The sequence below is a fragment of the Grampus griseus genome, assembly GCF_964374135.1.
Source record: "Grampus griseus genome assembly, chromosome: 3".
NCBI lineage: Eukaryota > Metazoa > Chordata > Mammalia > Artiodactyla > Delphinidae > Grampus > Grampus griseus.
The window spans coordinates 51979014-51991527 of NC_139019.1; the positions used below are offsets into that span (position 1 = coordinate 51979014).

At 41.3% G+C, this 12514-nt stretch overlaps 1 protein-coding gene across 8 annotated transcripts in view; it reads left to right on the top strand.

Annotated features, from left to right (window-relative positions):
- Positions 1-1774: 1774 nt before the first annotated feature.
- ERBIN (erbb2 interacting protein) overlaps positions 1775-12514 on the top strand; it is a 109783-nt gene continuing 99043 nt past the window's right edge. For all 8 annotated transcript variants that reach the window (XM_082650641.1, XM_082650643.1, XM_082650645.1 and 5 more), the window contains exon 1: positions 1775-2212. The gene's annotated coding sequence lies outside the window, so the exon portion shown is untranslated. The remainder of the gene's footprint in view (positions 2213-12514) is intronic.

Consider the following 12514-nt stretch of genomic DNA (forward strand, 5'->3'; position numbering starts at 1 on the left):
ACTTGGTTATCAACTCCTTCCTTTGGATGCAAGCCAAAAATCATCTGTAGGGCATACAGCTCTTTATTCAAACTTGGTAATAAATAATTATCTTTGGAACACAGACGGAAGAACTGAAGCAGTGACTTCAGGGACACAGAGACTAATTACCGTCATTGTACACGGTTAAGTACAGCAGAGACTGGGGGCGGGGAATGGTTTGTTTCGTTATCTACTGCGCTCCTTCTCGGGGTAAAACAAGGCCGTCTTGTCTGTTAACATATTTAAAGCGGTAACTGCAAAAACTGCAATGTTATGGTTGAGGCGTTTTATGCCATATGTGTTGATAGGAATGCCTAAGCAGCTCTCTCCGCAATAAACGCAAACCCTGCCAGGCTGAGTTTCACTAGGGCCAGCGTAATTCAACGACTGCATCACCGAAACCGCCGGGGTTGGAAGCCTACGTTGCGTTCGGAGTGTATACAATGTTTCCTCTAACAAAGGCACTATCTCGAGGCAATTTCGCGGGCCATTTCCCCCCTCCCAGTGCCAGCTTTGTCTCCCCGCCGGTGTGAGGTTGAGACTTGGAGGAGCCTCAGCTGCGTTGCTGTCCGAGAAAGCTCGGAGCAAGGGCTGGCGTGGGAAGCTCCACCGCGCTGCCGCTGTGGTTTCTTGCAAACTGAGCGTGCCATTAGAGGAAGTTGGAGTGCTGCAGTTGAAAGAGATACCTGCAGCCTTAAAATCGGTTTGGACATGAACCCTTCGCACCGATTACTGTCGTACAAAGAAACTCAATCGGCTGGGGTGGAGGAGGCTTGGGGACTCTCGGTCTCCCAGGCTGGGCGGGGGCAGCCGGGGTCGGCTTCATCCGAGTCCCCCACCTTGGGCAGCCGAGAAGCCGCAGGAAGGCCTCCCAGGCCTGGGCCTGAGCGGGCCTCATGCCGCGCTTCGCAAGCGAACCCCCAGCCGCCGACGACCCCACCCCCCGGTCCCCGGCCCACGGCCCCGGGCCCGCAGCCCCCCCTACCCCCACCCTGCCGACGTCGGCCCGCACCGCCCCCGCGCGCGGTGACTGGCTCGCGCCGGCCTCCAGCCCGACTGTTGGCGGTTGGGGCGAAGCCCGCGGGAGGCCGCCCCGCCCTCGCCCCCGCCCCCGCCGCGGAGCCGCCGCCGCGCGCAGTCTCTTCCCCCGTCGCCACCGGGGCGGTGTTGCTGTTGCCGCCGCGGCCTGTGAGGCAGTAACTCCCCTCCGCCCCAGCCCCCTTCCTCCTCCTTTCTCTCCTCTCCCTCCCTCCCCTCCCCGCCCCTCGCACTCTCTCGCTCGAGTGAATGTGGCGCGGTGGCGCGGGACGCAGCCTCGGCCCCTGCCGCGGCCCCGCGAGCTCGTGAGGAGACGAAGCTGCCGCCTGCCCCCACCCCCTGCGCTTCCCGGGGGAGCCGCCGCCGCCGGGGAAGAAGAACGAGGAGGGGAGCGAGGGGACGGCGGCGGGGAAACGGGAGAGGGAGGAGAAGAGGGCTCGAGGGCGAGAAGGGAAAGCGGGGAGGGACGGACGGAAGGACGGACGGCCCGACGGACGGCCCGGGGAGGGGGCCGCCATCGAGCCTGTCCGGCCCCTCGGCTGTAGCTCGGGGCGGCCGCGGCAGCGGCGCAGGCGAAGGGCGCGGCAGGCGCTATCGAGACAATAACCCCGCCGCCCGGCTCCGGGGGCGGCGGCGAGAAGGAGGTGGCGGCCTAGCGCGGCCGAGGCTCGCCCAGCGCACCGGCGGCGTCTTCGCCCCCCGCCGGCCAGGTTCTGCCGCCGTCGGGTGTCGGGGCGCGCGGGTCGCCCGGAGTCCCAGGTTCGCAGCTGACGTCCCCTGCCCTCCCCCTCCCCGGCGCGCGTGGAGCTGGTTTTCCGGGTTCCTCTGGACCGAGTTGGATCCTGCTGCTCGCCACGGCAGGAAGTGAGTTTCGCACGGTAATTCCGGGCGGTGTCACGAGTGAAAAGTTTTTGTTTTTCGGCGGAGATCCTAGTTGGGTCTGGGAAACTCCTGCAGAACTCGAGACCAGGAAACCAGTCCGCGTCCCAGCCCCCACCAAAGCCACCTACTCTTCCTACTGCGGGAGGCCACTTCACATCCGCTCTCACCAGAGAGAGAAATTCGGCTGGATCCGAAGTGACTAATGAAGGGAAGGAAATCATGTCAGGCGAAGCCTTGAAAAAGCGGCCCTGAGACACTGCCCGACCGAAAGGTAATTTTCACAAGTGTCTACGAGTCACAAAGCTCCCGGGCCAGGAAAGTGAGGGAACTTTAGCGTTTTTCACTTTTTCTGAAGTTCACCTAGATTCTCCCTTTCTGATGTCGAACTGGATAGTGTTTTGGGTGCTGAATAGTAGAACTGATTTTATTCCTTCTTCTACCATCTGGACTCTGGTTATTTTAGAAGAGGTTGTAAGAGTGCGGTGGGTCGAAAAGTTTTCAGCAATCCGAGGAAGGAGTGCCTTTGTTCGGCACAAGGTCCAGAAGTTTTAGTTTCCCGGAACATATACGATGTATATTTCTGATTTATTAAGTTGCTGAATCCGGCAACTTATTGTTTTGGAAGAAAGTTAGGTCACTGCGGGGAGGGATTTGCTGCTGCTGAGATGGCTGCCACATTTGTTTATACTGTTACCGATTACTTGGCTTTTGTGTTTAATTGTATATAGAGATTTTTTTAGTACCAACCTTTATGGGTATATTTCATTTGGATCTTATAAGCCAAAAACTTTGCCATTCTTAGTCGTTTTCCTAGGTAGGTAATACATTTCTTCAATAACTTGTTCCTTTCAGACATTTAGAACTTGATAATACTTGTTGGGTTAATTAATTGAAAGCAACTGTCGTCTAGGTTTTTCTTGTTACTGACTTAGTAGAAAGAAAAAGGAGGGAGTAAGTATTATGGACAAAGAGAGAGTTATAATTAAAAAACAAACGTGAACACCTGTAAGTGGTTTGGCTTGTTAGGACTTCTGTGCAGTTCAGAACAGAAGATACAGGAAGGCAAGTAAAACGCTTAAAACAATTTTCATGGGCATCATCACGTTGATTGTGATAAACAGCTGTGCTTTTTGAATAGTACAGTATTTACATTTTTGTGTTGGCCCAAGTGTTTTGGCCGGTTCTGCCGCCCAGAAAGTGATGAGTATCTGCCTTGGGGGCAGGGATTAGTGAAGCAGGGGGGACATTCCACCAGTCAGTTATAGATGTAAACACTTCTGAACCAGTCCGTAGTCTGTATAGATGAAACTAGTTTTGGTCGCAGCAAACACAAACGGTTTCTTCAGTGGTGTTTTAATGTGTGTCTTTTTAAGGTTGTTTTTTCCCCCAGTACTTTTGTGGTAAAGGGAGGTGAAAGATAGTACTGTGCTTTTAAATAAATATTAAATAAATATGGTATTTTGTTGGTAGGTGTATCTTAAATATAAACTGATGTTTATTTGCCCATGCTACCTCAAGGAAAAATAGGTGGCTTTCTTTAGTTCAAAGACGAGAAAAGGTAGGTCTTAAAGGACAGGATCAAATTATTTCACAAGTATATTTCAGAATGGGAATCTTTTAAGTCTTACCCTGTACTGTTTTGAATTTTTCCGTAGAGCTTAGTCTCTGGAGCTCCTTTTTAAAATTTTTTTAATTTTTTAAATTGTTGGTAAGATTTGTCACCCATCAGGTAATTCCTGTTAGGTCAAAGTGGCTTTATCCAGAAATTTAAAGCGTATAACTAATCTACTTTATGATTTTGGGACGTATCATTAGGCAACAAAAGAGGTTATTATTCTTGGGCATCTGAAAGAGGGGAACAAAATAAATGGCATTGAACTTTGGTTTCCTTATATGGTTTATACTTGGCTTCCGAGCAGCAAAACCTTAATAGAGCAAGTCTTTTATAGAGAATTATCACTTTGTGAAAATGTTTCTCTGCATTAGTGAATTTTACTTATAAAAAGTATTATAGCCCTCGAAAATACCTACTTAAATAAATCCCTGTTTTTAAATATAGCTCTTGATTTTTTTTTTTTCCTTGAGGGAGCAATAGTATGTTTAAATGCAGACAACACATTTTTAAAAGTGAGATGTTCACCTTTGTAGTTGCCTTTGAGTCCTTTTTTTCCCCTTAACAAGGCAAAATTTACTTTTAAGTTTACTTAGAATTTTATTAGGTTAGCACTGAATTAACGTAATGAATTTTAGGTTTTATACTATTGTCAAACTATAAATATTTTTCAAAGTCTCGTTTAAAATGTGACAGTGAAAAGAGGTTTAAAAAAGATGATAATTAAAATATTTTAAAATGGCTTCAAATTTTGGATACTGTTAACATTGTGTGGGTTTTCTTAGATTAAATTGGCAAATCTAGAGTATGTCCAAGGTGTTTGCGCAAAATGCTCTCTTAATGGCACTGTTTATTGAAGGTACTTAAGAGTATTCCATAGTGCTAAACTTAATCTTTCAACTAATTAATTCAAATATTATGTTATGAAGTCTGCCTGCTGTTTGAGAACAAACTATTACAAACTTCATGTATAAAAAGCTTACAGAGGTTCAAATATGGAAAGCAAATTTTTATTGCATTTTTTTATTAATGAAGTGATAATTATAGTTAGAGACATTTTGCATGTATCATTGGTAAATCTCTAAAATTCAGGTATTTTAGGAATATTGGTATTGAGCTCTTGGTAGTAAATGATACCTTTAAGAAACACATGAAAATTTCAGAAAATTAGGTGCATATTTGGGAATTTATTTTAAATAATTGCTTATAGATGACATGGTTTAGAGTGTAAGCTGTTTTTCGCTTAGAAATAGATTATGGCAGTGTTTACAAAGTATTTGGGATTATGCAGATTTTAGTGATGTTGGATAGGAAAGTAATCTTTTTTTGTAATTGCTGCTTACCTAGATTCTCTTTAAACAGACTTTGTTGCTTACGTTTTTTTCCGTTGCTCATCCATTTCTCTGTCACATGTCTTGTTTTTATTCTGGGAACACCTGTGTTATAAAGTCCTAAAGATGCCTTTCTGTTTTCCTTTTAACATATATTGTACCCGTGTTTAGCTGTTAATAATAGATTATTCAGTTTTTTTTTTTTAATTAATTAGTTTATTTTTTGGCTGCGGTAGGTCTTCGTTGCTGCACACGCGCTTTCTCTAGTTGCCGTGGCTTCTCTTGTTGCGGAGCACGGGCTCTGGGCGCGTGGGCTTCAGTAGTTGTGGCGCACAGGCTCAGTAGTTTTGGCTCGCGGGCTCTAGAGCGCAGGCTTAGTTGTGGCTCGTGGGCTTAGTTGCTGCACGGCATGTGGGATCTTCCTGGACCAGGGCTCGAACCCGTGTCCCATGCGGATTCTTTTTTTAAAATTATTTTATTTATTTTTTATTTTTGGCTGCGTTGGGTCTTTGTTGCTCTGCGCGAGCTTTCTCTGGTTGCGGCGAGCAGGAGCTACTCTTCATTGTGGTGCGCGGGCTTCTCATTGCAGGGGCTTCTCTTGTCGCGGAGCTTGGGCTCTAGGCGAACGGGCTCAGTAGTTGTGGCGCATGGGCTTGGTTGCTCTGTGGCATGTGGGATCTTCCCGGGCCAGGGCTCGAACCCGTGTCCCCTGCATTGGCAGGTGGATTCTTAACTACTGTGCCACCAGGGAAGTCCCGATTATTCAGTTTTTAAATGCACACTGTTTGCCATGAAAAATGTGTATGTGGATTATGCTCGATAATATCTACTTTTGAATTGTCTAAGGAAATAAGCTCAGCACTAATGCCTTCTACTTTTCTGTGATTTACTCCCTATTATTTTTTGTTTATTTCTTGGTGCCTATCATCACTTGAAATGTACTACATCATTTTTCATATTTAACTTTTTCTGTCTTTATAAAAAAAGAAATCTAGCTGTTATTCAGCTTTCTCTAATTCCTTTATCTTCCTATTTTTATAGTTAGCTTCATTTACTTCCCCTATTTTCTCCATGTTCAGTTCTTGCTTTTTAATTATATTTTGCCCTTCTCCTCTTTTTGAACTTTACTAGTCTATGCTTATCACTTAAAAAGTTGTTTAAAACAGTAGAAAATATTTATTTGCCCAGCTCCATTGAACTCTGAATATCCCTTTTCATTCCAACTCAGTTTACATGTCAGTATTAACCTAATACTCATCAGTGTATTTGTTTTTATTTATGTTTTGTTTCAATTCTTTTTTTTCTCTTTAATATCACCAGATTTACCTGTTAAGATAATATCATGGTGTTATATATTCTTATATTAATTAACCCTCCCCCCAATACCTCCTTGCTTTATTATGCTTTCAGCCTCTTAAAACACACAAGCTTATACCTCTATACCTCCCTTCTCTATTTGTTGCTTTCCTTCCTGTCCTACCTCTCAAATTAGGTGTCTTCTCTGTCAGTGTCCCTAAATTTTTGAAATTGCCTTCTTTTATCTGTTTTTATGAAAGAAACAGAGTGGAATTCTATCACTCACTTTATTCTTTTCACTTCAGATTTTGTTCCAGGTACCATTGGATTAAGGCCACGCCAGGCTTTATAATTGATAGTATGTGAGACAATAGGAAAGAATATCTAAAAATTAAGTTAATAAAAGAAGATTCTACTTATCTGGAGGTTATTTATCTACCTATGACTTTAGGTATATAGAGTGTGGTAGAAGAACTAGAAAATAATAAAAGAGACATTTAAGTAATCAAAATAGATGTAATAAAATCTGGGGACTTCATTCATAGGGACATCCTTATTCAGAGCCCATTTTTTTTGTTTTGTTTTTTTGGTTTTTTTGCGGTGCGCGGGCCTCTCACTGCCGCGGCCTCTCCCATTGCGGAGCACAGGCTCCGGACACACAGGCTCAGCGGCCATGGCTCACGGGCCCAGCCGTTCTGTGACATGTGGGATCTTACCGGACTGGGGCACGAACCCGTGTCCCCTGCATCGGCAGGCGGACTCGCAACCACTGCGCCACCAGAGAAGCCCGCCCATTTGTTTTTGATCATACTGAGCTGTTTCCTGCCTTTTTGATGTACTAGAAGAGGTGAGGAAGCACACTGACAGCATCATGAAGCTAGAGCCTATGATATTGGGTGGGCCAAAATGTTCATTCAGGTTTTTCATAAGATGTTGCAGAAAAACCCAAACAAACTTCTTGGCCAACCCAATACAATGAGGGAATAGAAGAGTGGAAAAGAAGACTGAGTAACTTAGAAAACAGAGTAGTCTCACAACACGGGAAATATAGCCCATATTTTGTAATAAGTATAAATGGAAAGTAACCTTTAAAAATTGTATACAAATAAAAAGTTAAAAAAAAATAGAGTAGTCTCAGACAACCTGCTTTGCGGATGAGTGCCTTATACATTTTATTTGTCCTTAGGAGGATTCACTCTATTATAGCATAGTATAATTACAAGTAATAGTAACTAGCCCTAAGGCAGCTGTTCTCAAACTTTTTGGTCTTAGGATCCCTTTACTCTCTTAAAATTTACTAAGAACCCCACAGAGCTTTAGTTTATGTGGGTTATATTTATTATATTTCCTGTATTACAAAATTTTAAAAATTAATTAAAAAATAATAAACCATTGCCTGTTAGTGTAACCCTCTTTTAATACAAATTTTTTTAAAAATTAAATTAGGTTTTTTTAAAAAAACCTGTTTTCCAAAACAAATCTTTAGCAAAGAGTGGCATTGTTATATGTATTTGGAAGTCTCTTGTGTTTGGTTGAATAGAGAACAGCTTGATTCTCATATCTGCTTCTGCATTCAATCTTGCAATATATTGTGTTGGTTGAAGTATATGAAGAAATCTTGTATTATACAGACACATGGTTGGAAAAGGAAGAGGTATTTTAGCCAACATTTGACAAGTGGTAGTTTTTTAAAGGAGAGCTGCAGTGTTGAATCTGAAACCATATCACTGAATTTTCCATTTCTTGTTATCTGAAAATCCGTGGTGTATCTTGCACTTTGAATGAATCTTTCACCTGTTTATGATTTCGTAACACCGTGTATTGGTTGTTTGGGAAATACAGGTTCATTGAGTTACACATTTTTTCTCCAAAGTTGACACATTTCATTATGCAGTAACAAAACCAAAAAAGTTGTTAATGTCACCAGTAATCTCATCAGAAGTCCTTAATACGAAGCTGTAAAGCTCAGGGTGGCAGATATAAGTTTTCCACAATTCTAAATTTTCACTTGGAAGCTCGAATATTAATCATTAGTAACAAATACTGTCAGTGTTTTTCCCTTGAAGTTACAGGCTTACTCGGTTTATTTTTGAGAAAATGTCTGCCGAATTCCTAAGTCTATATGACCATAATTTCTCATTCTCTCTTTAAGGTCAAAATGTTGTTCCATTAAAAAAAGGCTAATTTAGTTCACAACTCAAAGTAATTTACACAAGTGCTCTTCCTCAAGGTTGCTATTTCTCCACATAGAATATGAAGAAGACATGTATCGAAGAGTTGAGACTTAATAAAATTATTATTTTGGGAGGGGGATTCTCTGGCGGTCCAGTGGTTAGGACTCACTGCAGAGGGCCGGGGTTCGATCCCTGGTCAGGGAACTAGGATCTCGCAAGTCACGCGGCACGGCCAAATTAAAAAAAAAAATTTTTTTTTTTATTGCTTCATTAAAGATATACTTGCGCTTCCCTGGTGGCACAGTGGTTGAGAGTCCGCCTGCCGATGCAGGGGACATGGGTTTGTGCCCCGGTCTGGGAAGATCCCACATGCCGCGGAGCGGCTAGGCCCGTGAGCCATGGCTGCTGAGCCTGCGCATCCGGAGCCTGTGCTCCGCGATGGGAGAGGCCACAACAGTGAGAGGCCTGCGTACCGCAAAAAAAAAAAAAAAAGATATACTTAAGTGAAAGTGGCATTTGAAAAGAAATCTGGGAATATGTAATGGTGCTAGTCGAGCTTGATGTCACTGTGTGCTAAGATGCTAGTGATTTTACCCACCGTTGCTGTCAGTATAGTGGGAAAGGGCAAATGATGTTTTAATATTATGATGAAAATAGTATTGACCTTGAAAAGTCCTTGAAAGTCTCCCAGGACTTCCAGGGCCCATTGACCACACTTTGAGAACTTAGCTGGATATTGGTATTTGTGGAGCTTTTGTTACTTGCTTTGATTTTTTTTTTTTTCTTTTCATTCTGGGAGAATCCTGAGGCTTGATTGTTTAGCTCATTAATTTGGTCTTCATTTCTTTTCAATTATTTCATTACTTTTTTGGGAAGGAAAATAGAATTTCTAAGAACTCTTGCTTTGCATTTTCATAGGAGTTGATTTTTATTTTTTGGTTGTATTTTTGGTCCACACATAAGCTCTTGAATCTCTGAGATATATATTACTTTTACATTGACTTCTGTTTGCTCTGTTAAAAATACAGGAAGTTTGTTCTTGTGCTTGGTATGTCCATCATGCTTTTGGTTTTTCCTCAAATGTTAGATTTTTCATTGTAAAGTTTTATATGATGGTCCAGACTGTACTGTATTGGTCATTTAAGTGTATTTCCCCAGCCCAAGTGAATCCCAGTTTTTCTGTCTTTGGTATATTTAGCTAATGGGTTTCTCCTTAGGGTAGCTTGTCCTCTTACACATATTTCTTGTCCCTCAGGAGACAATATTCCCCTGTTTCACAGTTATACTGTCCAAATGTCAGATCTCCCACAGTATTGAGAGCTGTGCTGGAGGCCTTAGCCATGCAGCTGTTCTACTATGATTTTATTACCTGGCTGACTGCCCGGGACACATACTTCTTCCAATGGTTCTTGCTAAGAAAACTTATCCTTTTTGGAGATCCTACTTTATACTTGTCTTGTGTATCTGGTTCTTCAGATGTGTTTTGTTGTCATCTGCCCTCTCCACCACCACCCCCACCCCGCCCCAATCCACTTTTTATTCTCTACAAATTCCTTTCTGTTCTTATATGTAGATGTACCCCTCCTAGGTTTTTTAGTGCCACTATAGTTTTTTTTTTGTAATTTTTTTTTTCATATTTTAAAGTTTGGAACAATGACAGATACACAGGAAAGTTAGTAGCATAGTACAAAGAATTTTTTTTGTTCCTGAACCATTTGATAGTAAGCTGTCCACCTCTGATGCCTCATCACCCCCAGATACTTTAATGTTTATTTCCTACAAACAAGGGCATTCTCCTACATAATAACATCATAACTATTAAATTAGGAAGTTAACAAGAATACATTACTAACATCTGAATCTGACAAATCGTCCCAATGTCTTTTAGATTAAAAGTAGTTTAGAATCATGTATTGCATTTAGTCGTCATGTCTCTTTAGTCTTCTTTAATCTGGAACAGTTTTTATCTTTACTTTCAGGGGACTGACTTGATACTTTGAAGATTATAGCTCTAGCTATTTTGTAGAATAACCCTTAATTTGCATTTCTCTGACATTTTAATTAGATTTTCATTATTAGATCTTTGGCAGGATTATCATGGAAGTGGTGTTGCATTCTTCTCCTGTATCTTATCAGGTGCCAGGCAATTTCAGTTGTCCCATTATTGATAGGAATTGGTTATGTGATTAAGGTTGTAAGTGCCAGACATTACCTATGTCAAGGTACTCCTTTCTCATTTGTAATTAATATTTTTGGGGTAGGTGTTGAAACTATGTAAATATTTTGTTCCTCATCAGATTTTTAATGTATTCCTTTATTTACATCTCTGTCTATTCATGATTACCTATTATATTCACTGAGTTATAATCTACTATCATTTATTTTGGTACTCAAATTGTTGTTGATTAGGCTAGTGGGAACCCCTTCCATCTGGTTTATTTTCTTTTTGACATACCTCTTCCTTCTTTGAGCACTTTTTTGTATCTAGCACAATATGCTGTTCCAGACTTACCTACAAACTTGCGCCAGTTATTTTTAGTGGAAAATGGTACTTAGAAGCCGGGATCGGGGCACTTCTTGTGCTCATTGCTCTTGGAGCGTTGCTGCACCTGGCCTTCTTAGTATGTAGAGGTAGGGGATATTTTTATGTGTGCACACGTACACATTCACATTTACATCTATATTTCTATAAATATAGAATGATTTTGCAGTGGTACTTCTGGTTCTAATCCAGCACCACAGAGTTCATTCTAGTGTTTTCCCTTTCCATATTTGTAACTTTTTTCTGATAGTGAGAACTAGTTTTGTTTCTGTACTTTTTTTTTTTTTTTGGTGAGGGAGATGAGTTAAACATTTGATGAGACATTTTCAACCAGAAGTCCCTGTAGTCCAGTTAATTTTTGACGTATTTCTAAAGGGATAAAATTCTAAAATGTAGCACGTGGTAAAATATACTTAGGTGAAATATTTCATTCCTTAGTAATTCCAGGTTACTATATGAAAGGTGGATGGAATGAATCAGTACGTTTATGGTCTATGTTGGATAGGTTCCTTATGGAGATAATGTTGGGGCTCTATTTTAGTATGAATGCAGTGATTTTGGTGCAATTGTATTTTTCCATATGAAGGCTTTATTGTTTATATAATCCCAAAGTTTGGAGCATGTATCTTATTTTCTTGATAATTGTGTCCTTGGAATTTCAAACCTTAGACCAATTCTAGAATGCTGTGGGCTGGGGTAAGAGAAAGTTGTGTCATTTGTATTAGGGCCGACACAAGAAACGTGTAATCCAAAAATGAATCTCCTTGCCGAGGCTATCACCCAGTCTAGAATAAGTTGGTTTGACTTCCCCCATCCCTGGAGATTTTGGAAGTGATTTTAGAGGCATATTGGGATATCTTTTTGTGGCTAGAATAGATTTACTCTCAGTCTTTTAGGAAAAGATAAGGATCCTGGTGGCAACAAACGGATTCTTTGGGTGCCCTGTTAATCTCTGGGTACTTGAAAAGATTTAGTTAATTGTCCTGGGGCTAGCTGAAGAATATCAGAGACTTTGTATAGTAGATGCAGTTCGATGGGTCAGAGATACCTGATAGCAACATAATGTCCTGTATGCTCTTTCTTTTGAAAATTGTTCCCAAGCTAGAAACCCTGAGAGTCTATCTTCTTTATCTTTTTTGAACTTGGTTATTGAAATCAGTACCATTTCTATCAATTCTGTCTTTTAGGTATCTATAGAGTGACATACTTTAGGGTAGGCTTGGAGGGCTGGGCAAGGTACAAGCACTGAGAGGCTTTTTTTAGGCAAAGGGCTAAAACAATTACCTTAATTTTTTTTTTTTTACTCGTTGTACAAATTCAAATACAGAAATTTATAATATAGAAGATGAAAATTCCCTATAATTCCACTTCCCAGAGATCCTCAGTGTGTTTTTTATTCTTCTGAAGACTTCTGTATGTATTCAAACATGTAAGTGTGCATGTGTGTACATGTGTAAGTATCTTTAAACAAAAATGGAAGATATATTTCATTTATATTTAAGGGGATATAGTAGGTATGTATATGTGTTAATTAGCATTAGAATTGTTTCTAGGTTGTTATACATGTTGATGAAAAATTAATCAGTCCATCTAAGAATTGGAAAATTATATTTGAGCC